Source organism: Mobula birostris, chromosome 2 (genome assembly GCF_030028105.1).
Source record: "Mobula birostris isolate sMobBir1 chromosome 2, sMobBir1.hap1, whole genome shotgun sequence".
Classification (NCBI taxonomy): Eukaryota; Metazoa; Chordata; class Chondrichthyes; order Myliobatiformes; family Myliobatidae; genus Mobula; species Mobula birostris.
In genome coordinates, this window is record NC_092371.1 from 191,619,119 (window position 1) to 191,641,039 (window position 21,921).

The 21,921-nt window shown below is 41.0% G+C and overlaps 1 protein-coding gene and 1 long non-coding RNA gene across 16 annotated transcripts in view; one reads left to right on the forward strand and one right to left on the reverse strand.

The window, feature by feature from the left end:
• The window catches only part of LOC140193988 (uncharacterized), a 56,405-nt gene that overhangs the window by 31,159 nt on the left and 3,325 nt on the right, over positions 1 to 21,921 (reverse strand). Inside the window, exon 3 of one of the 2 annotated variants that reach the window (XR_011885016.1) lies at positions 1,976 to 11,054. The exons of the other annotated variant lie outside the window; for it this stretch is intronic. This is a non-coding gene — a long non-coding RNA (uncharacterized lncRNA). Of the gene's footprint in view, positions 1 to 1,975; positions 11,055 to 21,921 lie in introns of those variants that run through there. 2 annotated transcript variants of the gene reach the window in all.
• Positions 1 to 21,921, forward strand: part of LOC140193984 (protein GREB1-like) — a 458,873-nt gene that overhangs the window by 29,853 nt on the left and 407,099 nt on the right. The gene's annotated exons all lie outside the window — the stretch shown is intronic.

Below are 21,921 nucleotides of genomic sequence, written 5' to 3' on the forward strand. Positions count from 1 at the left end.
CTTTTTTACTCAGTCATTTTATTTGTTGAATGTTGGCACCGATGGAGTGTGAGGCGGAATATTATGGCAGCAGAGGGATTTGTATAACTGAGGTGTTATTGCAGCATCACTGCTATGCACATTTAATTACAACTTGACAATTTTACTGCAAATGTAGACGAAAGAATTTGTGTAAAATATGACAATGTGATAGAACATTTCAGCATGAAGTGGGGTTTTGTAAATGGATTGCTTTGTTGTACCAATTATACTTGCACTGCTGAGATCCTGGCCAAACGTAGTTGAGTCAAAATGTATCAGATTGAGAAATAATTGAACCAAGATGCCAAAGCAAAATTCAGTTCCTGTATGGTTATATATATTCTTTTGTCCAGCAGCTGATCTTCAATGTGATGTTGAGTGAATAAAATGAAGATATTGGGGCATAAATGTTGAGAGAATATTAAATTCAGAGGTATCAGAGTTGGGTAGAGAGCAGACAAGAAAGGTTTCACTGTTGGGTTGTCCCAGGTCAGCCAATTTTCTAGTGCGTCACGGAGGAGGGATAATTGAGGGTGAATGTTCTGCTGCAGTATCACATCATGTTAAGCCTTTATTACAGATCAGATTGGCAAGTTTTTACATTTGTTGTTCACCATTGTATTTTAATTGAGATTTAAAAGTTGGAAGGCTGTATACTTGGGTTGCCTGATTTGCTCGGCTGTCAATAGCAGCAAAATGATAACTGAGAGATAGAAAAAAACAAAAGAGAAATGGTTTTAAGGGCAAGAGCTGCAATAGATCCAGAAGTTATTTAGGAAGTAAAAGATAGCGATGTGGGCTTTATAGTTTTTCAGAGACTAAAGAGATTGGTAAATTATTGTCAATCTGTCACTGTAGCGTAGTAAATTTGGGAGAGTGAAGTTTGGTCATTTTAAAAAAAGAAGATGGAGTAGGCGCCTAAGCACAAACTTGTGGTGCACCTGTGCTGATGGAAATTGTAGAGATGTTGTTGCCAATCCAAATTGACTAGGGTCTGCAAGTGAGGATGTGCAAAAGGAAGTATTGAAACCAAGATCTTGAAATTTATTGATTAGTTTCGAGGGGATGATAGTAAAGACCTATGCTGATCAACTGGCTGGAGTGTTCACTGAGATCTTTAACCACTTACTTTGGTAGTCTGAGGTACCCACCTGCTTCAAGCAGGCTTCAATTGTACCACTGCTTAAGAAGAACATAGTAAGCTGCCTCAGTGAGCTGCTGTCAGTGAAGAGCATTCTGATGTATGCATCTTTGCTATCCAGCTGTTCCAGGATTGAGTGAAGAACCAATGAAATAGTGGCTGTGTTGACCTGTTTTGACAATTGTCAAATTAGAGCAGATCCAAGTAATTTCTTAGGCAGGAGTTGATATGTTTCATCACCAACCTCTCAAAGCACTTCATCGCCGTGGCTGTAAGTGCTACTGGACGATAGTCATTGGGGCATGTTCTTCTTAGGCACTGATATAATTGAAGTCTGCTTGAAGCAGGTGGGTACATCAGACTTCTGAAGCAAGAGGTTAAAGGTAGCGGTGAGCACTCCAGCCAGTTGATCAGCGCAGGTCTTTAGTACTCAGCCAGGTACCCTGTATTGGCCGGATGCTTTCTGTGTTTACTGTCATGCAGGATGTTCTCATGTTGGCTTCAGAGACCTTTAAATCACAGGGTCATTGGGGGCTGTGGGAGTTTGTGAAAGTGCCTTGATGGTTTGACAGTGAAACAGCATAAAAGTCATTGAACTCATCTGGGAGTGAAACCTTGTTGTCACCTATGACACTTGGTTTTAACTTTGTAGGAGATGATAGTATTCAAGCCCTGCTACAACTGTTGAGCCCCTTGCCTGTGCACAGGGAGGAGAACAGCCAAGAGATCAGATTTCTTGAAATGCAGTCTAGACAGGGAACGGTAGGCATTCCTAATTGTAGTATAGCAATGTCAGAATATTGGGACCCCTGGCACTGTAGGGAATATGTTGATAATTGTACAGAGATTTCTTGAAACAAGCCTGATTTAAATCCCTGCCAATGATTTGAAAGGCATCAGGGTTGGCTGTTTCTTGTTTGCTGATTGTGGCACTCAATCTATCAAGTGCCTGCTTAATATCGGCCTTTGGCAGTACGTAAACTGCTGTCAGGATCACAGAGGAGAACTCTCTTGGTAAGTTGCACAAGTGGAGAGTGTCCATTCACATTTCTAACTTGTGCCTTGTAGGTAGCAGAAAGACCTTGGGGTATCAGGAGGTAAGTTACTCCGACCTGTTCCTATAGCCACAGAATTTGTGTGGTTGGTCAAGCTGAGATTCTTCGCCATAGAGTCTTACAGGATGGAAACCAGCTTAAATCATCCATGCTGACTGTTACCCAGTGAGCCTACATTTGGCCCACAGCCTTCTAAACCTCTCCTATACATAGATGGCTTTTAAATGTTGTTAATGTGCTCACCGCAACCATCAACAGGTAGTGTAAAGACAATGAGTCTGCAAAAGAACTAGGACCTACTGGGAAAGTGGACGATAGAATATAGTGTAAGGAAGGTTGGGTTTATGCACTTTGGTTGTCAGAGGCTGTTTGAGACCCATACCATTGGGAGCATTTAATAGGTAGTGGGAGGCTGTCCCACTAACACCCCCAACTACAACAACCATTAGTTATTGCTGAATAGAATCATAATTTGTCCTTCTCTAATTAAATACTTTTCCATACTATCTAATCTGTGCTCTGTCCATGGCTTGGGTAAAGTACAGGCAATTGTGACCACAATCTCCGAAATGCTCACCCACAGCGAGATCTTTCACTTTACCTGATTTATCGCCAAGTACTAGACCTCACTAGTTGGCTTGTCTAAGAATTGTGTCAGAGTCCTTCCTGGACACAGCTAACAAATTATGAACCTTTTTTTTTAAAACTAAGGAGGTGCCAATTAATATTAGGAAAGATGAAGTCGCCCTAGACAACAACTGTGTTATTTTTGCACCTTTCCACAATCTGCTTCCCAATCTGTATCCCAGTGTCTCAGTTGTTGTGGGGGAAGGTTCCATAGAATACTCCTGTTTCTAACACCCACCCATTCTGACTCTGTAGACAAATCCTCGAGGACAACCTCCGTTTTCTGTAGCTGTGATACCATCCTCGATGAGCAATTCTACTCCCCATCTCTTTTCCCTCCCTCACTGTAAATTTTGAAACAGCTAAGCCCCAGAGTGGTATGCTACAGGCAGCACAGTAGTGTAGTGGTCAGTGCTCATTGGGGGATTGGGGCTCATTTTCCACTGCTGTCTGTAAGGAGCTTGTATATTTTACTCTGGGTTTCTTTTGGATGCTCCGGTTTCCTCCCATATTCCAAAGATTTATGGTTGGGGTTTGTGAGTTGGCACCTCTTGCAGGTTGTCCTGTGCATTCCTTGCTGATTTGCTGCAAATGCCACATTTCACTGTATGCTTTGATATAAATATGACAAATAAAACTAATCTTTGTCTTTAAAAATCTTAAATCTGAACGTTCAACTGCATTTCTGCCCTCGTGACAGTCAAGTCTCTGTAATGGCTACAACGTTGTATCTCCATGTATTGATCCACGCTCTAAGTTAGTTGTTTTAATCATAGAAGCTTCTCACTTCTGATCATGCGATAAAGGAAGGTCGTTGATTAAACTCTGAAGCTGGTGGAGCCCAGGACTTTACTTTCTGGAACTCCTGCTGTGATATATTACAGGGGTTCCCAACCTTCTTTGCACCGCGGACCGGTTTAATATTGACAATATTCTTGTGGACTGGCTGACCGGGGTGGCGGGGTGGGGGGAGAGCAGTGTTAATCACAAACAACAGGAATTCTGCAGATGCTGGAAATAAAAGCAACACACATAAAAGTTGCTGGTGAATGCAGCAGGCCAGGCAGCATCTCTAGGAAGAGGTACAGTCGACGTTTCAGGCCGAGACCCTTCGTCAGGACTAACTGAAGGAAGAGTGAGTAAGAGATTTGAAAGTGGGAGGGGGAGGGGGAGATCCAAAATGATAGGAGAAGACAGGAGGGGGAGGGATGGAGCCAAGAGCTGGACAGGTGATTGGCAAAAGGGATACGAGAGGATCATGGGACAGGAGGTCCGGGAAGAAAGACAAGTGGGGGGGGGACCCAGAGGTGTTAATCACAACTGGAATATAGGTGATAAACCAACTATAAGTCACTTATCAGTGGCTAATACACTCAATTTCGTTTCTAAAAGCGTTTAAAGAATTTAATATTAAACACACAGGGCATATTTTCCTCACACGAATATAGTGATAAGTCAATTATAAGTCATAAGGGGGTTCCTTATGTCCAGTCTATTCCGCAGTTTAGTTTTCGTTGCATTCATTGCAGAAAACTCCGCTTCGCAGAGATATGATGTTGGAAATGGAAGCAACGTTTTCAGTGCTTTCGTGGCTATCTCAGGATATTCAGCCTTGACTTTCTTCCAGAATGCTGGCAGAGATGTTATGTCAAACATACTTTTCAGCCCACTGTCACTTGCAAGCTCGAGAAGTTGATCTTCTTCCCGTGCCGACATGGATGATTCACCAGGGACATTCACAAATGGGTCACGGATCCATTCCATTGCACGCCTTGGGTCATTTGTGGTTGGGAAGTAACGCTCAAATTCTGTTGACAACGAAGATAGGTGCTCATGCACCAGCTGTGAGCCTCAGTCTCTTCCAAATTCCCAGCTAATGTTGGGAACATGTCAAATATACCCCTGTCCACTCGCCGACCCCACAGTTCCAGTTTGGCTGTGAAAGCAGATACTTTATCTGCCAACTTGAAGACAGTTGTCATTCTCCGCTGAAGTGACAAATTGAGTTCATTGAGCAGGTTGAAGATGTCACACAGATAAGCGAGTTTTGCTATCCACTCCTCGTCACTGAAGTGTGCTGCCCTTTCTTGAAAGAAATCTCTGTAGCTGCTCTCTTAATTCAAAAACCCTGGCCAGGGCTCTCCCCCTTGATAGCCACCTGACTTCAGTGTGTAAGAGAAGGCGTTTGTGCTCTGCATCCATTTCCTCGCAAAGCTGCTCAAACAGATGTGAGTTAAGGGCTTTTGCTTTGATGTGATTGATAACTTCAACAACGTCACTCTATACGCTGTTAAGATCAGGTGACATTTTTTGGCTAGCCAGCATTTCCCTGTGTGTGACACAGTGTGTAGACTGGCATTCAGGGCAACCTCTTTGACTCAGGTAGTGAAACCAGACTCGTTAAGCCGTTCCAACAGCTGTGCTTCGATGCCCTCCACTATGTCATCGATTCTCCTTGAGACTGTGGTAGCTGAAAGAGGAACTTGTGCCATCTTGTTAGCTGCAGCTTCTCCCTACAGTCCACAGCACATTGTCTTGGCAGCAGGCAGAATCAATTCTTCACCAACGGCGAAAGGCTTCTTAGCCTTAGCAATACGGCTAGCCACTAAATACGACGCTCTCAGAGCAGCAGCATTTGTGGAGGTGGTGGCTCTCAGCACTTGCTTCTGTCCCACTTGCTCACGTTTTTTTCCGCTCAAAAAACTCAACGGGTTTGTCTTTAAGTGCAGGGTGCTTGGACTCCAGGTTCCGAAGCAGTTTTGAGGGCTTCATTGCCTCATTAGACAGCTTGTCTCCACATATCACACAAAGGGGGCTTGGAGAGTGTGAGTCACCGGTCGCAATAAAGCCATATTTTATGTACGACTCATCGTATTTTCTGTTGAAAGAAGCTCTCTTTTTTTTTGCAGTCTCGGCTTCAGCTGTCTCTGCGTTTATCATCCTTTTATGTCCCCTACCATCTCTTCCAAAGAAACTCTCTAGCGACGTCTGTTTTTTCACTGATCAAGTAGTTGTAGGTTAATGACCCACTGATGACCTCGCGTGTGTTCAAGTTCAACAGTGGGTGTGACAGGGAATGAGGAAAGGTGCAGCTGACTCATATCGTTTTTTCGCGGCCCAGTAGCACACGCTTTGCGGCCCGGTGGTTGGGGACCACTGGTATATTGGGGATGTGGTACATGATTTGTATACACGGCACTTTTTAATGATTGTGAGCAGGTTTCCTTTATGCTTTTGGTACTTGCAGCCCTCTGAAATGCACTTTAATTTAGAAATACCATTGCCAATTAATTGTATAGCTGGTTTAAAAACTCTTTTATAGGCTTTTTGGACGATGCCTCTTGTTCAGTTTTGTGAATATGATCACGAAGGTTACTTTGATTCTTGGTAGTGCAAATCACAATCTACTATGAATTTGACTTTGACAAACTAACAATTTTTTGTAATTTGTTAGTTTAATATTTCATCACACTATTAATACATTAAAAAAATTACACAATGATATTCTGATAAACCCAGTAGGTTTAAAGTGTACTGGAAACAGAACTAGGTGACTTTAAAGGAACTGTGGGAATCTGGGCCCTGGCAAGTGGGTGCAGACTAAGTCACATTCAAGTTTAATGGTCGTTCAATCCTGCATGAAACGGTGTTCCTCCGGCCAATGTGCATAACACAGTACCAACAGTTGTCATGACAATAATAAAATAACTTAAATAACTGTGCCCAGAACACACACATACACTGTTGACTCAAGTATTCCTTTTATTTTACTTGTCCGCAAGGAGAAATAGACTCCTGTCACCCACACTCTTCTGAACAGAAAACTACTATTTTACAGAGAATTGGCTTATCAGTTATGGATATTGATTATTGTAGGTTATATATGTTTGAATTCCTTACCCTCAAGATCAATCACCATTCATGATAGAGGTGTTAAAGTCAATCGAAACTTTGAGTGGACAGCGGATGATATTTTGAAGTTAGTAAAGACAATAGAGCCTTAGTTGTTGGGTATGTTTCACGTCCTTCTATCATCTTGTCTGTCTTTGGCACCCCTTATTGTGCAAAGGGACTCCATGGTTTTGGAAGACCTTTCTGGAAAAGTCTCACTACAGAGGCTTCACTCGTCTGGCTTGAGTACACAGTGTCACAGTCACTCCTGGATATCTCAGCTGTAGTAAGTAGAGGTTTCCCTAGCGGTCTCACTTCAAAAGACAGCTACTCCAGGCTGTCCTTGCCTTACCATGTCTTCCACAAGGCATAAGGCACATATAGCACATATAAGATAGCAGTAAACTTCATCTCACACAAAAGAAGTAATATAGCCGGTCCAAGTCCAAGTCCATGAATATTGTTGGCAAGACCAAGCCCTTAGCAGTCTGCAGGCGAACGCAATCCAGCTTGACTGCCATTTGAGCAAATGCATGAGGGCAGCACCGCCTCTGGTGTTTCCTCTCCTGTCTGGCTGCAACAGGTGACACTGCGGCATGAAGCCTAGTCCATGCCGCAATGGAGACCGTGCATCACCTTGCCTTTGGTCCTGCCAATAAACCAGTGAACCGGACTTGCAGATGGTACATTACCAGCGTACAACAGGGCAACAGGGTCTTGAGATCACAAGAGAAGTGATGAAGACAATCACAAGAGAAATGATGAAGACAATTGCACACCTTTGCACACTGATTCAGATGCTTCTTTGTAGCAGGCAGTGACATGATCTGTGCAAAATCCAGCTTCTCCACCAACGAGCAACTTGCTGATGAGGTAGACCTGCATTACTTGAAGTTCTTAATGTCCTGCATTGTCTTGCAGTTGTAGAAAAGATGCTTAAAAAGGACAAATGCACCTTTAATTGGCCCCATGGATGCCACTGCACCTGATCCCGCCGCTGCCTGACTGCCATGAACTAATCAAATGTAACTTTTTGAGCCAGGTTCTGAATGGTTAGATAGTGGACTATTGGAGACACAGGAGACTTCACATGCAGAAATTTGGAGGAAAAAAAAACGTTCGATGAGTTCAGTGGGTCAGGCAGCATCTGGAGGTGTATCGATGGTCAATGTTTTAGGCCAAATGTCTGCATCAGGACTGAGAGTGGAGAAGGAAGATAGCTAGTATATAGAAGCGAGAGAGGGGAGTGATACAGAACCAGGCAAGGAAAAGAAACTTGGGTGTGTGAAGTTGGATGGGGGAGGGTAGATACTGAGAATTATCAGACATTTAATTTAGTTTGTTACCATGGTTATCAATAACACTTGCCTCCATGCCTGAAGGCAACATCAGTGAAAGCTAACTATGCCATAAAATAATGATTTAGTCAAATATATAATTAGCCATAATAACATGAAATTTACTGGCACTGCTTCCTTTTCCGTGGATTACAGTCACAGTTAGTATCTGGTCAATAATCAGTTATTACTTAAATAAGCTGAACCACACAGTAAGCATCGGTTCTAGCAATCCTTTCTTTAAAATGTAAAGTGATGATTTGGATCAGGACATTGCACAGCAGAACAGGATTTACAGTGCACTGGCTAAAGGTAAACTTGTACTAACATTCAAGTTCTCAACATAAAAATTCCTTGTTCGCTGATTCATTTTAATCAGAGCGATTTTGCCATGCTGCCATAATTTTTAAAAAAAGTTCAGAGTTAAAATTTAAAGTAAATTTATCATCAGAGTACATACATGTGTCACCACATACAATCCTGAGATTCCTTTTCTGGGGGCATACTTAGCAAACCTGTAGAACAGTAACTGTAAACTGTAAACATCAGGAACTGTAAACAAACTGAATGCAGATAGAAATAAATAGCAATAAACAACAGGCATGAGATAACACTATAACAGAGTCCTTAAATGAGTGCAGTTATGTTCAAGGGCTTGGTGGTTGAGGGGTAGTAACTGTTTTTGAACCTGGTGGTGGAGTCCTGTGCCACTTGTACCTTCGACCTGATGGCAGCAGCGAGAAAGGAGCATGGCCTGGTGCTGAGGTTTTTCATGATTGCAGTGGCTTGATATTTGTGGATCATCACCTCTTCTGCTCATCAACCATGAATGGTTAAATCAGTTTAACAAGATGGCAAGGGGAAAACCTGATCTATTGTTTCGGGCAACATATTTTTGTAATTCTTGTCATTTTTACTTGAGGTAACTGAGACAAGAATTGTAATGTAAGTGTAAGTAACCATGATTAGGTTGCATGCACACTTGCTGCAGGTGATAAAGATCCCTCCTTGCTGTTCCCAGTCCCATTTGAGCACATCGTAGCCTCAGAGTCAAAATGATTCTCTCTACTTCTGTCCCAAGTTATCTTTAGTGGATTCTGTGAGAAGTTAAGATTGTACACTGCAAAATCCTGTGAAAGGAGTCTCAAATGGTTTGGCGTTGTTTCCTGCCCAGTCTTTCTAATTAGCATTCTGTCTAATTAGTTTTCCCATAACTCACTCAATCCTGTTGGAAATACTCCGTTTTGTTATTGTGCTTTTTAAAAAAATGGTTTTCAGTACTCTTATTTCTTGTAAGTACCTGAATCCACTAATGATTTTTAACGCCTGTACAACAAACTACTGAAAGCAGGATATGGGATACTACAGGGGATAAAATATTGTGAATAATGTCATTTAACCACCAATTTGCAAAAAAGTTGTGAACTAAAACGTTGCGGGGAAGAATTATAACTGATTTGCCCAAACAGCACAAGAGCAAAATAATTATGGCAAAAGCCTGTAAAACCACGATTGAAATGATTCAGTCTACATTCATATGTTTGTGTAGGTTTATATTTGGGCTATTGATATATTACAGTTGAATCATGCAAATTATAAAGTAATTTTGAAATAAAAGGATGTCTTTTTAAAAAAAACGAAACTGAGTTTCATTGCACCACCCAGACTTTTGAGCTCACTCCAGACGTCACAATAACAACTCACCTCGTCAGATTTCATAGGAAAGGTTTACCTCAACTTGCAGTCATTGTGGCTTCTTACATGCATAGTTGCTTTCATTGACTTGTTTTTGCTTTCCTCATTGACTCGTTATCCTGTTGCTTTTCTCATATAAAGCACTTCTTCTCCATTGCCCACTATAACTTGGTAGAAGATATGCAGAACAAGACCTGAAACTATGCATTTAGTTTGGAGTTGCTTCCTTTCTAATGTCTAGATTTTCCACTGACATTATTGGAAGCTGATCATGATCATGCGTTGTCTGAGTGAATGTAGCAAAAATTCTTCACGTTATGGCCTCCCACAATCAGCAGTCGGGGGAATAGGCAATTGGTCTGTAATTGAAATTGCTTCAAGCAAAATGCTGGTCAAAGTAACAAAAAGAACTCTTTGCTCTTTGAACAACACTGCTGCATTAATTAAGATCCACTGAAAGAGATAGACTTCAGTTTGGCTCAGTGTTTCACATAAAGGAATACTCTTCTGATGCTACGCTGCATCTTGCATGAACAGAAACCTTTGACTCACTTGATTAACAGTCAAATAGAACTTCATTGCCCAGTAGAATTTCCATGTTTTATGTAACTTATCAGATATCTTTCAAGGTAATGCCTTGACAGGCGACGGAATCTGAGCCCGGAGCAAGTTGCTGGGCAGTGAAATCTGGGCCTGGAGTGAGTCTCTGGGCAGCGAATTCTGGGCCTGGAGTGATTCACTGAACAGCGTGGTCTAGGCCCGGAGACTTTTTCTGCAGCTGGATCCTAGTGTGAGGTATGATTCGCTGTTTAGACAATTAAAATGCCAGCCCAGATTGGAGGTGAGGGCTGATTTTACTTTCTGACCGTCATCTTCACTCATCTTTCCAGGGCGCGGAGCCTTTCACTGTTCCGTCGTTGGATCAATTCAAATGCCGGCCCAGATAAGAGTGAAAAGACAGGTATCAGTTGGGATGAATGGCAATTTCACTCACTCCACGCAATGGTCACTCCTCTCTCCATGGTTCTGAGGCTATGAAGACTGCCCTAGCTGCTGTGCTTCATGCCTGCTAATGTGGTTAACGGATAAGTGAGGCTTTGGGCCTACTCTAGGCTGCTCCAGGGTGTGGATGTGATGACTCAGTTTTGGTTTGGAATGCTGCTGTTACTTGCCTCACTTGCTTGCATGATATTTTTTCTTTCTCTTGTGTGAGTATTGGTCTTATATTTTTTATTTTTATTCTTTTTTTAAAATTGAGTTCTTTTGTGTTTCTTCCTTTGTGGCTACCTGTAAGCAAGCAAATCTCAAGGTTGTATAATTTATACATTCTTTGATAACGTACCTAGAATCTTGAATCTTTAATGTGGATGTAACAGGCAAGGTCAATATTTACTGGGCATTCGTTTTCCAAGTTTGTAAAGAAAAAGTATTGGCATTCTTCTGTCTTAATCTTGCGCATTAACTTGATGGTGCTCCCACAGTCTCATTAGGTAGGAATTTCCATGGTTTTGACTAAATGATGTGTAAATTATTGTGGAACCTGCAGGTGGTGGTGTTCCCAGGCATGAGCTGCCTTTGACTCTATGTTTGGGCGGCACTATTGAAGAACTTGGAGGGTTGTTATACTGCATTTAATGAATGGTATGCATGACAGCTTTGTTGAGCCAGAGGCGGAAGGAGCGAATGTTTTTAAAGTGTTGGGTGGGTTTCTAATCTAGTGAATTGCTTTGTCAGAGACAAGCTGAGAGTATTCATTCACACTGCTGATGTGCCTCATAAATGGTGGAAAGGCTTTGAAGATTTGGAAGCTGAGCCACTCTGCAACATTCCTTTGACCTTTTGTCTGATAAAAATTAAATCTCAGTTTAAAATCTTTGATTTTATTTTTAAAATTATAAATTGTAGTAAATTTCTTAAATTATCCATCGTTATAGACCGAAAGGGCTTTAAATTAGGGTAAAATTGCAGTCAGTGGGATGAGTTGAAGTATACCATGGGGGCAACATTGAAAAGGGTGATGGATACAGGACTGAAGGTTTTATATTTGAATGCTTGCAGTATAGAGAATAAGATAGGTGATCTTGGAACACAGTTAGAGATTGGCTGGTATGGAGTTGTGGGCATCAGCGAATTGTGGCCGAAAGATCATAGTTAACATCCAAGGACACACATTAATCGAAAGGACGAGCAGGTAGGCATGGGGTTGGGATGGCTGTATTGGTAAAAAATGAAATCAAATCCTTAGAAAAAAAGTGACCAGAAGATGTAGATTCGTTATGGGGAGAGTTAAGATGCTGCAGGGGCAAAAGGACGTGCTGTGAGTTATATACAAGCCTATAAATGGTAGCCAGGATGTGAGATACAAGTTATAACGGGAGATAGAACAGGCATGTAAACAGGGCAATGTTACAATAATGACGGGTTATTTCAGTATACAGGTAGATTGAGGAAATCAGGTTGGTGCTAGATCCCAAGAGGGAATTTGTAGAATGCCTACAAGTTGGCTGTTAACAGCAGCTTGTGGTTGAGCCTACTGGGGAAAAGGCAATTCTGGATTGGGTGTTGTGTAATGAACCAGATTTGATTAGTGAGCTGAAGGTAAAGGAACCCTTAGGAGACAGTGGTCATAATATGATAGAATTCACCCTACATTTTGTGAGGGAGAAGATAAAGTCAGATGTATCAGTATTGTACTGGAGTAAAGGGAATCAAAGAGGCATGAGACAGTAAAATTTCATGTTTTACAACAGTGGCTGCCTTTCATAAATTTTTTAATTACTTCTGCGTGGGACATCTTGATATTGTGAAAATTGCTGCACAACCGTCTTTCTCAAATACGTTGAGAAGTGTAACAGCTATTCAAGTTTCTGATCTGCTTTTTGATAAAGATCAATTTATTTATGTTTATGCATTGATTTTGTTTTTGCTCAACATAGTGGATAATGGCAAACACATTAACCTAAAATGTTTGTATATTGGAAAATGGGATGGATTGCCATGTTTAATCTGCACATGTGTATTTTAAATTTTAGTGTAACAGACAATTTAACTGCTCAGATGTGTTGAAAATACTTTCATGAATCTCATGACTACATGGAATTACACCATCCTTTACAACTTTTGTTGCTTCACACAATGGAAAACTCTCTTAATGAGGGTCAGGGTTTGATGAAAAAGAGGTCAGACTGGGGAATGGGTGAACTGTACGTACTATTATCATATCATTCAAGCTTCCCGTTTTATATTTGTGGTGACTTGATTAATTCGCACTGCTCTGACTCTTAAAATTAGACTTTATTTAACTGCAATAACTCATAACAATATGGGATTTTAACTAATCTTCATTGTCCCTCCGGTGCTTGTAATAGGAAAATACTAAGGCTGCATTTTCATTTTGAATTTGATATTTCATCATATAGACCAAAACAAAGAACCATCTGTTTCACTAACAACACAATTTAATTTTTTGACTGATTAGTTCCAAAATGTATCCTTTATGTTAAATGCACAGGTCACACTATGAGGGCTTAGGGTGTCAAAAGGTGCTGAGAATAATCGCTGTGGGGGAAATGTGGCTTGCAGCAGCCTTTTGTTTCTGCACACTGGTTGTTGAGGATGATGACTGGAGACATCAAAGAGTGTTATATAGCTTTATCTTTTGCTGGTTTTATATTCCCAAGATGGTTAAAAGAACTAGGCGTGAGAAAGTTGTTGAGTGCAGCAATTCAGCCCAAAACAAGTTTGTTTGACTTTAGTTTGTATGTTCTCAATCTTGCTAAATTCAAGTTTGCTATCAGCTACTCTTTCTACCCTCATTTAACCAGTAGGTTTACTGCAAGTAAAGTTAGCATATTATTACCGTATAACTTTCAAACTAACTTTGCCTTTTATATTTAGTGGCACTACAAAGTTACAGAGGTCCATTTTATCATGGAAGGTTAGTGGAAATATCTAAGCAATTTACAAAATTTAGGAGCCGAGAGGTAATGTTGCAGCTATATAGGACCCTGGTCAGACCCCACTTGGAGTACTGTGCTCAGTTCTGGTCGCCTCACTACAGGAAGGATGTGGAAGCCATAGAAAGGGTGCAGAGGAGATTTACAAGGATGTTGCCTAGATTGGGGAGCATGCCTCATGAGAATAGGTTGAGTGAACTTGGCCTTTTCTCCTTGGGGCAACGGAGGATGAGAGGTGACCTGATAGAGATGTATAAGATGATGAGAGGCATTGATCGTGTGGATAGTCAGAAGTTTTTTTCCAGGGCTGAAATGGTTGCCACAAGAGGACACAGGTGCTTGGGAGTAGGTACAGAGGAGATGTCAGGGGTAAGTTTTTTATGCAGAGAGTGGTGAGTGTGTGGAATGGGCTACCGGCGATTGTGGTGGAGGTGGATAAGATAGGGTATTTTAAGAGACTTTTGGATAGGTATATGGAGCTTAGAAAAATAGAGGGCTATAGGTAAACCTAGTAATTTCTAAGGTAGGGACATGGTCGGCACAACTTTGTGGGCCGAAGGGCCTGTATTGTGCTGTAGGTTTTCTATGTTTCTGTGTTTTAAGATGTCAAAGAACACTCTTGCAAATCCACAGAATGCACTGCTCTTGCAAAGAACCATTCTATGGACGTTATAGTCCATGCTAGCTCAGTGCAAGACTGATTAATCTTCTTCAATTTTTTAGTAATTTCCCCAAAACCCTAGCGTATGTTTTTCTTTTGAAAATTTATCTGCATAAATAGCATAGCATAATTTTCCTTTATTATTTCACATGGTTATACTTTCCAAACCCTTATGAACTGCTGTATAAATAAAGTCTTCTCCCCTGTTGTTTTACTGTCAGTCTTTATTCTGTTTTCAGTGCTTGAGCCATTTCACAAGATCACAAGACAAGTCCACCATGAGCTAAACTATTCTCCCATCTAGTTCCAATTTCTGGCTTTTTCCCCATATCCCTTGATACCCTGACAAATTAGATACCTATCAATCTCCTCCTTAAACACCCTCAATGATCGGGCTTCCACAGCTGTATGTGGCAACGAATTCCATAAATCCAGGACCCTCTGGCTAAAAAAATTCTTCCTCATCTCTGTTTTAAATGGGTACCCTCTAATTCTAAGACTGTGACCTCTTGTCCTGGACTCACCTACCAAGGAAAGCAGCCTTTCCACATCTATTCTGTCCAACCTTTTCAACATTCGAAGTGTTTCTATGAGATCCCTTCTCATTCTTCTATACTCTACTGAATACAGTCCAAAAGCCGACAAATGCTCCTCGTATGTTAGCCCCTGCATTCCAGGAATCATCCTCGTAAATCTTCTCTGAACTCTCTCTAACATCAGAACATCCCTTCTCAGATAGGGGGCCCAAAACTGCACACGGTATTCCAAATGAGGTCTCACTAATGCCCCACAGAGCCTCATCAACACCTCCTTACTCTTAGCATTCTCTTTCCTTACTGCCGATCCAACCTGGTGGTTAATCTTTAGGTTATCCTGCACGAGGACCCCTAAGTCCCTTTGCACTTCTGAGTTTTAAATTTTCTCCCCATCTAAATAATAATCTGCCCGATTATTTCTTCTTCTAAAATGTACAACCGTACATTTCTCAACATTGTATCTCATCTGCCATTTCTTTGCTCACTCTCCTAAACTGACCAAGTCTGTCTGCAACCTTTCCGTTTCTTCAATACTTCCTGCTCCTCCACCTATCTTGGTGTCATCCGCAAACTTAGCCACAAAACCGTTTAATTCATCATCTAAATCATCGATATACATTGTAAAAAGAAGCGGCCCCAACACTGACCCCTGCGGAACACCACTAGTAACTGGCAACCAAACAGAATAGGATCCCTTTATTCCCACCCTTCGTTTTCTGCCTATCAGCCAATGCCCCACGCATTTCAATATCTTTCCTATAATTCCATGGGCTCTTATGTGGCACCTTATCGAAGGCCTTTTGAAAATCCAAATACACAACATCCACAGCCTCTCCCTTATCAATCTTTTTTGAGATTACCTCAAAAAATTCCAATAGGTTGGAGAGGCAGGATCTTCCCTTCATGAAACCATGCTGGCTTGGGCCTATCTTGTCATGCACCTCAAGGTAGTTCATAATCTCGTCCTTGAGGATTGACTCCAATAACTTTCCAACTACTGATGTCAGACTAATAGGTCTGTAATTTTCATTTTGCTGCCTCCCTCCTTTCTTAAACAGCAGAACTATATTTGCAACCTTCCAGTCCTCTGGAACCATGCCAGATTCTATTGATTCCTGGAAGATCATTTCCAATGCCTCCACAATCTCCAAAGCCACCTCCTTCAGAACCCATGGGTGCACCTCATCCAGTCCAGGAGACTTATCTAAGTCCATTTAGCTTCCCAAGCACTTTCTCTCTAGTAATCTTGACTGTACCTAATTCTATTCCCTGAGACCTCTGGCTATCAGGTATGTTGCTAATGTCTTCCACTGTGAAGACTGATGCAAAATACTCATTTGGTTCCTCTGCCATTTCTTTGTTACCCATTATAATTTCTCCAGCATCATTTTCAAGGTCCTATATCTATCCGTGTCACTCTTTTACTCTTCATATATTTAAAGAACTCTTAGTATCCTTTTTTATGTTAATTGCCAACTTCCTTTCATAATTCATCTTTTTTTTCCTAATGACTTTCTTAGTTTCCTTCTGTGAGTTTTTAAAAGTGGTCCAGTCCTCAGTTTCCCCACTAATTTTCGCTTCCTTGTACACCGTCTCTTTTGCTTTTATTTTAGCCTTAACCTCTCTCATTAGCCACATTTGTGCCATTTTTCCATTCATGATTTTCTTTTTTCTTGGAATATATTTTTCCGGCAGTTGTAGGAATTTCATCCAATTCTGCTCTACCGTCCCTCCATCTAGCTTACTTTTCCAATCTACTTGGACCAGTTCTTCTCTCATACCACTGTAATTTCCTTTGTTCCACTGAAATATCGATACACCTGATACCAGCTTTTTTTCAAATTTGAAACTGAACTCAATCATATTATGATCTCTACTTCCAAGGGGTTCCATTACCTCTAGCTCCCTAATCGCCTCAGGTTCATTGCACAGCACCCAATCCAAAACAGCCGATCCCCTGGTGGGCTTATGGACAAGCTGCTCCAAAAAGCCATCCCGTAGGCATTCTACAAACTCCCTCTTCTGAGATCCAGTACCTTCCTGACTTTCCCAATTCACTTTCATATTAAAATCCCCCATAATTGTCTTGACATTTTCCTTCTGACATGCTTTTTCTATTTCCAGCTGTAACCTGTAGTCCACATCCCAGCTGCTGTTTGGAGGCCTGTATATAACTGCTATTAGTGTCTTTTTACCCTTACCATTTCTTAACTCGACCCATAAGGATTCTACCTATTCTGATCCTATGTCCCTTCTTTCTCGTGATTTGATATTGTTTACCTTCAGGGCCAAGCCACCCCCTTTACCTACCTTCCTATCTTTCCTATATGCTGTGTATCCTTGGACATTCGGCTCCCAATCACATCCATCATTTAGCCATGACTCGGTGATGGCCACAATGTCATATCTATTAACCTGTAGCTGTACAACAAGGTCATCCACTTTATTTCTAATGCTGTGTGCATTTAAGTACAGTACATTTAGATCAGTATCTGTTACCGATTTTGCTATATTTCTATCGCACAGCAAATTATCCTGTCTATTCACCGGCCTGTCCTTCTTGCCACCTTTGCTGCACAGTATCTTTGACTTATTTCTATTTTCCTCTTTCTCGACCCTAACACCCTGGTTTCCTTCCCTCTGCCAACTTAGTTTAAACCCTCCCTAACAGCTATATTAAACAATCCCACCAAGATATTCGTACCCTTTGAGTTCAGGTGTAACCCATCAGTTTTGTATAAGTCATACCTCCCCCAAAATAGATCCCAATGATCCAAGAATTTGGAGCCCTACCTCCTGCGCTGGTTACTTAGCCACACATTCATCTGCTTAATTCTGCTAAATTAAAGGCATCTGTTAGTCTTGCGAGACCATGATCTGCACCTGGAAAGTCTTCACTCTCCAGGGCGCAGGCCTGGGCAAGGTTGTATGGAAGACCAGCAGTTGCCCATGATGCATCTCCCCTCTCCACGACACCAATGTTGTCCAAGGGAAGGGCATTAGGACCCATACAGCTTGGCACCAGTGTCATCGCAGAGCAATGTGTGATTAAGTGCCTTGCTCAAGGACACAACAACATGTTGCCTTGGCTGTGGCTTGAACTCATGATCTTCAGGTCGCGAGTCCAATGCCTTAACCACTTGGCCACGTGCCCACTGCTATTCTTACCCTAATTAGCGCGTGGCTCAGGCAGTAATCCTGAGATTATTACTCTGGAGGTCCAGCTTTTCAATTTTTATTCCTCGCTCCCAGTAATCTTCCTTCAGGACCTCCTGTCTTTTTCTGTCTATGTCATTGGTACCAACGTGTACCAGGACTTCTGGCTGCTCGCCCTCTCTACTCAGAATACTCTGGACCCAATCTGAGACATCCTCGTTGTCCACGGGAATGGTACCGGAGGATTGGAGGGAGGCGAATGTTGTTCCCTTGTTCAAAAAAGGTAGTAGGGATAGTCCGGGTAATTATAGACCAGTGAGCCGTACGTCTGTGGTGGGAAAGCTGTTGGAAAAGATTCTTAGAGATAGGATCTATAGGCATTTAGAGAATAATGGTCTGATCAGGGACAGTCAGCATGGCTTTGTGAAGGGCAGATCGTGTCTAACAAGCCTGATAGAGTTCTTTGAAGAGGTGACCAGGCATATAGATGAGGGTAGTGCAGTGGATGTGATCTATATGGATTTTAGTAAGGCATTTGACAAGGTTCCACATGGTAGGCTTATTCAGAAAGCAAACATGCTAGCAAACCTACCTGCAAGGATATTGCTCCCCCTCGAGTTCAGGTGCAACCCATCCAATCTGTACAGGTCCTACAGATCATTGAACTGACTTGAATGTAAGTTTGTTTACAAAGTTTAGGGGAAAGCAGTAGTTTATCATAATTAGAACGGTAATTTTCAGGTTGCATTGGAAATTAAATGGAAATTAAATGTATATCAACCGTAAAGTTGCAAATTAACTGCAGGGGTCAGTTATAGGTCTGCTACTTTCATATATATTTTAATGATGTGGTTGATGGAATTGATGGCTTTGTGACCAAGTTTGTAGATGATACAAAGATAGGTGGAGGGGCAGGTAGCATGGAGGAAGCAGGGAATCTACAAAAGGACTTGGACAGATTTGGACAGTGGGCAAAGTTGTAGCAGATGGAATATAGTATAGGGAAGTGTATGGTCATGTACTTTGGTAGAAGGAATAAAGGCATAGACTATTTTCTAAATGGGAAGTGAATTCAGAAATCAGCTGCAAAGGGACTTGGGAGTCCCAGTGCAGGATTCTGTAAAGATTAACTGCAGGTTGAATCAGTAGTAAGGAAGGCAAATGCAATGCTAGCGTTCATTTTGAGAGGACTAGAATATAAAAATAAGGATGTAATGCTTTATAAGGCATTTGTCAGAACACATTTGGAGTATTGTGAGCAGTCTGGCCCCATATATAAGAAAGGATGTGCTGGCATTGGAGAGTATGAGGAACATTTGATGGTTCTGGCTAGGCCTGTACTGGCCCGAATTTAGAACATCTCCTTTACACCTATCAAATATTGAAAGGCCTATATGGAGTAGATGTGTAGAGGATGTTTTCAATATCGGGAGAGCCTCGGACCAGTGGGCAGAGCCTCAGAATAGAAGGATATGCCTTTAGAACAGCAATGAAGAGGATTTTTTTTAGCCAGAGGTTGGTGAATCTGGACTTCATTGACACAGATGACTGTGGTGGCTAAGGCATTGTATTTTACAGTGGAGGTTAATAGGTTCTTGATTAGTAAGCTCATCAAACATTAGAGAGAGAAGGCAGGAGAATGGGGATGAGAGGGGAAAATAAATCAGCCATGATGAAAGGTGGAGCAAATTCAATGTGCTGAATGGCGGAATTCTGCTCTTAAGTCATGTCGTCTTATATAAAACAATGTAAAATCATAAAGAGAAAATGCTAGCTATGCTCAAGTGTTCAGGCAACCTCTGTGGAGGGAAAAGCTGTTAGTATTTTCAGGTCAATGGCTTTTCATCAGAACCGGTGAAGATTTGTAAAATCATAGTGCTATTTCAGAAATAACTTCTTTCCTGAGAGTCAGCCAAGGCTTGTGTCTCCAGATAGAGTCATAAAATATTTCCAAAAGCTATTTCTTTTCCCAAATTATTTGCATCTGTTTCACTTGTCTGGAGCTAACAATTTTATCCCATGCTTAAAAATGTGCCAGTTAAAGTAGTGGGCAATGGGAAGTTGGTAGGAAAGTGTCTAAATTAGTCAGAGCTCTTACAGAAAAACAAACAAGCTACGGCCTTCAAAATTCTGTTTTCTTTTTGTGTTTGAACTGTTAAAGCAACAAGTAATGTCGTCAGGGATATTAGTGAACTGTGACCCTGATCTATCCATTTGTTGGCATGTGACCCCTCACCTTTCATAGGCTGAAGTTGAGGTCTATCAGGTAATGACAAAAAATATAATGTGGATTTGTTATTCTTATTAAATCTACAATCTAGCTGGCTAGAGAAGTTACTTTTTATTTGAAATAAAGGAATGAAGTAATGTAGTTCAATTGGCTGATGAACAACAACACTTGTTTATTATGAACTTGGATTTAATATGGAACATAGATTCTTGCTTTTTAAAGGTCTCTTGATGTTCAAAACAGCTTTTGACTCTTGGGTGGTGACCAAGATATTAAAAATAAGGTTTATTTTATTGTTTACCAGTATAAAATGAAATTCCAAAGTACAGAAAGCAAATACTGCTATTATTGTGTTGCCGACACCTTTGGAACTGAAGTAACTTAATGATTTGGAATAAGGTAATTTTTAAGATTATCTTTGTGTGACTTGCATCAATAATGTAACTTCTTAATAGTAGTATCCTGGGCTATGAACACGACAGAGAAGTTTTATAAATATTGTTCTGAAAGTATTTCTATTGATGACTAAAATAAACTGGAATGGCCTCTGCAGTATGGAGATTATTTATTAACATCTGAAACTTTGGTAACGGCTCCTTTGGTAAACTGGAGTAGTTAAGTTTCAAGCATCTCTCAGATTTACCAGTTAAATGGAAATATGCCTGTTATCATAAGTGTGCACTAATTACCTTCAGTTTGATATTGAATAGACTGCAAATCCAGGGTAGTGTCAAAATTAGTTTTCTAAATACTCTTGGCAACTATACCTGATTTAAATATAAATCTTTAGAGGAAGAATGCTCTCCTGCTTCAATTTAGGAAACACAAAGTTCTTATGCTTTATAGGTAGTTAGAAACCTTGGCTTTAAATAGATGAGTTAATGCTCTTGTCGGGTAAGAACCAAATAGTGTGAAAGGGTTTATGTCCAGCTGGAACATGAACCACAGTAACTACTCAACACCCAGTAACTGCCTAACTGGAGTCTAAGTGCTCCTTCTGAAGGGTGTTGTTTCTTTACAAATAGCCAACCTACAGACAAATTTAGAGATCCAAGGATTGTGCACCTTGACGCTCAGTTTATTTGCTGCAATATTTACATATCTTAAATGGTTCTTTCCTGGGTTTCTTTTTGACATTTGAATTGAATTCCGCTGTCTGCTATCTAGCTCATGAACTCTGGCTTCAGACAGCTCTGAGACCTGAAAGAATTTGGTACAATTTGGGAAGTTTAAGTTTATATCTTAAAAGAAGCACCTCAGTGCTGCATCTGGAATTCAACGTTAAATACTGTTGGGGATCAGCAAAAAATTTCAGTTAGTCAGCCATGTTATATGCCTCTGCATGCAGTAGCTAAGTGGGACAGGAACAAAATCTGTTAAGTCTCATTTTCTGAAGACTTCTTCCAATGTATTATTGATGGACCTGATTGTGTGGTAGAGTTCTTTTACTTCAGTAAACAACTCAGCTCAATATTTAAAGTTAATTTATTATCAAAGTACTATACATATATGTCACCATGTACAACCTTGAGATTCAGTTTCTTGTGGGAATACAGGTTTCCCCTGCGATCCGAAGGTAGAGCGTTCCTATGAAATGGTTCGTAAGCCGAAATGT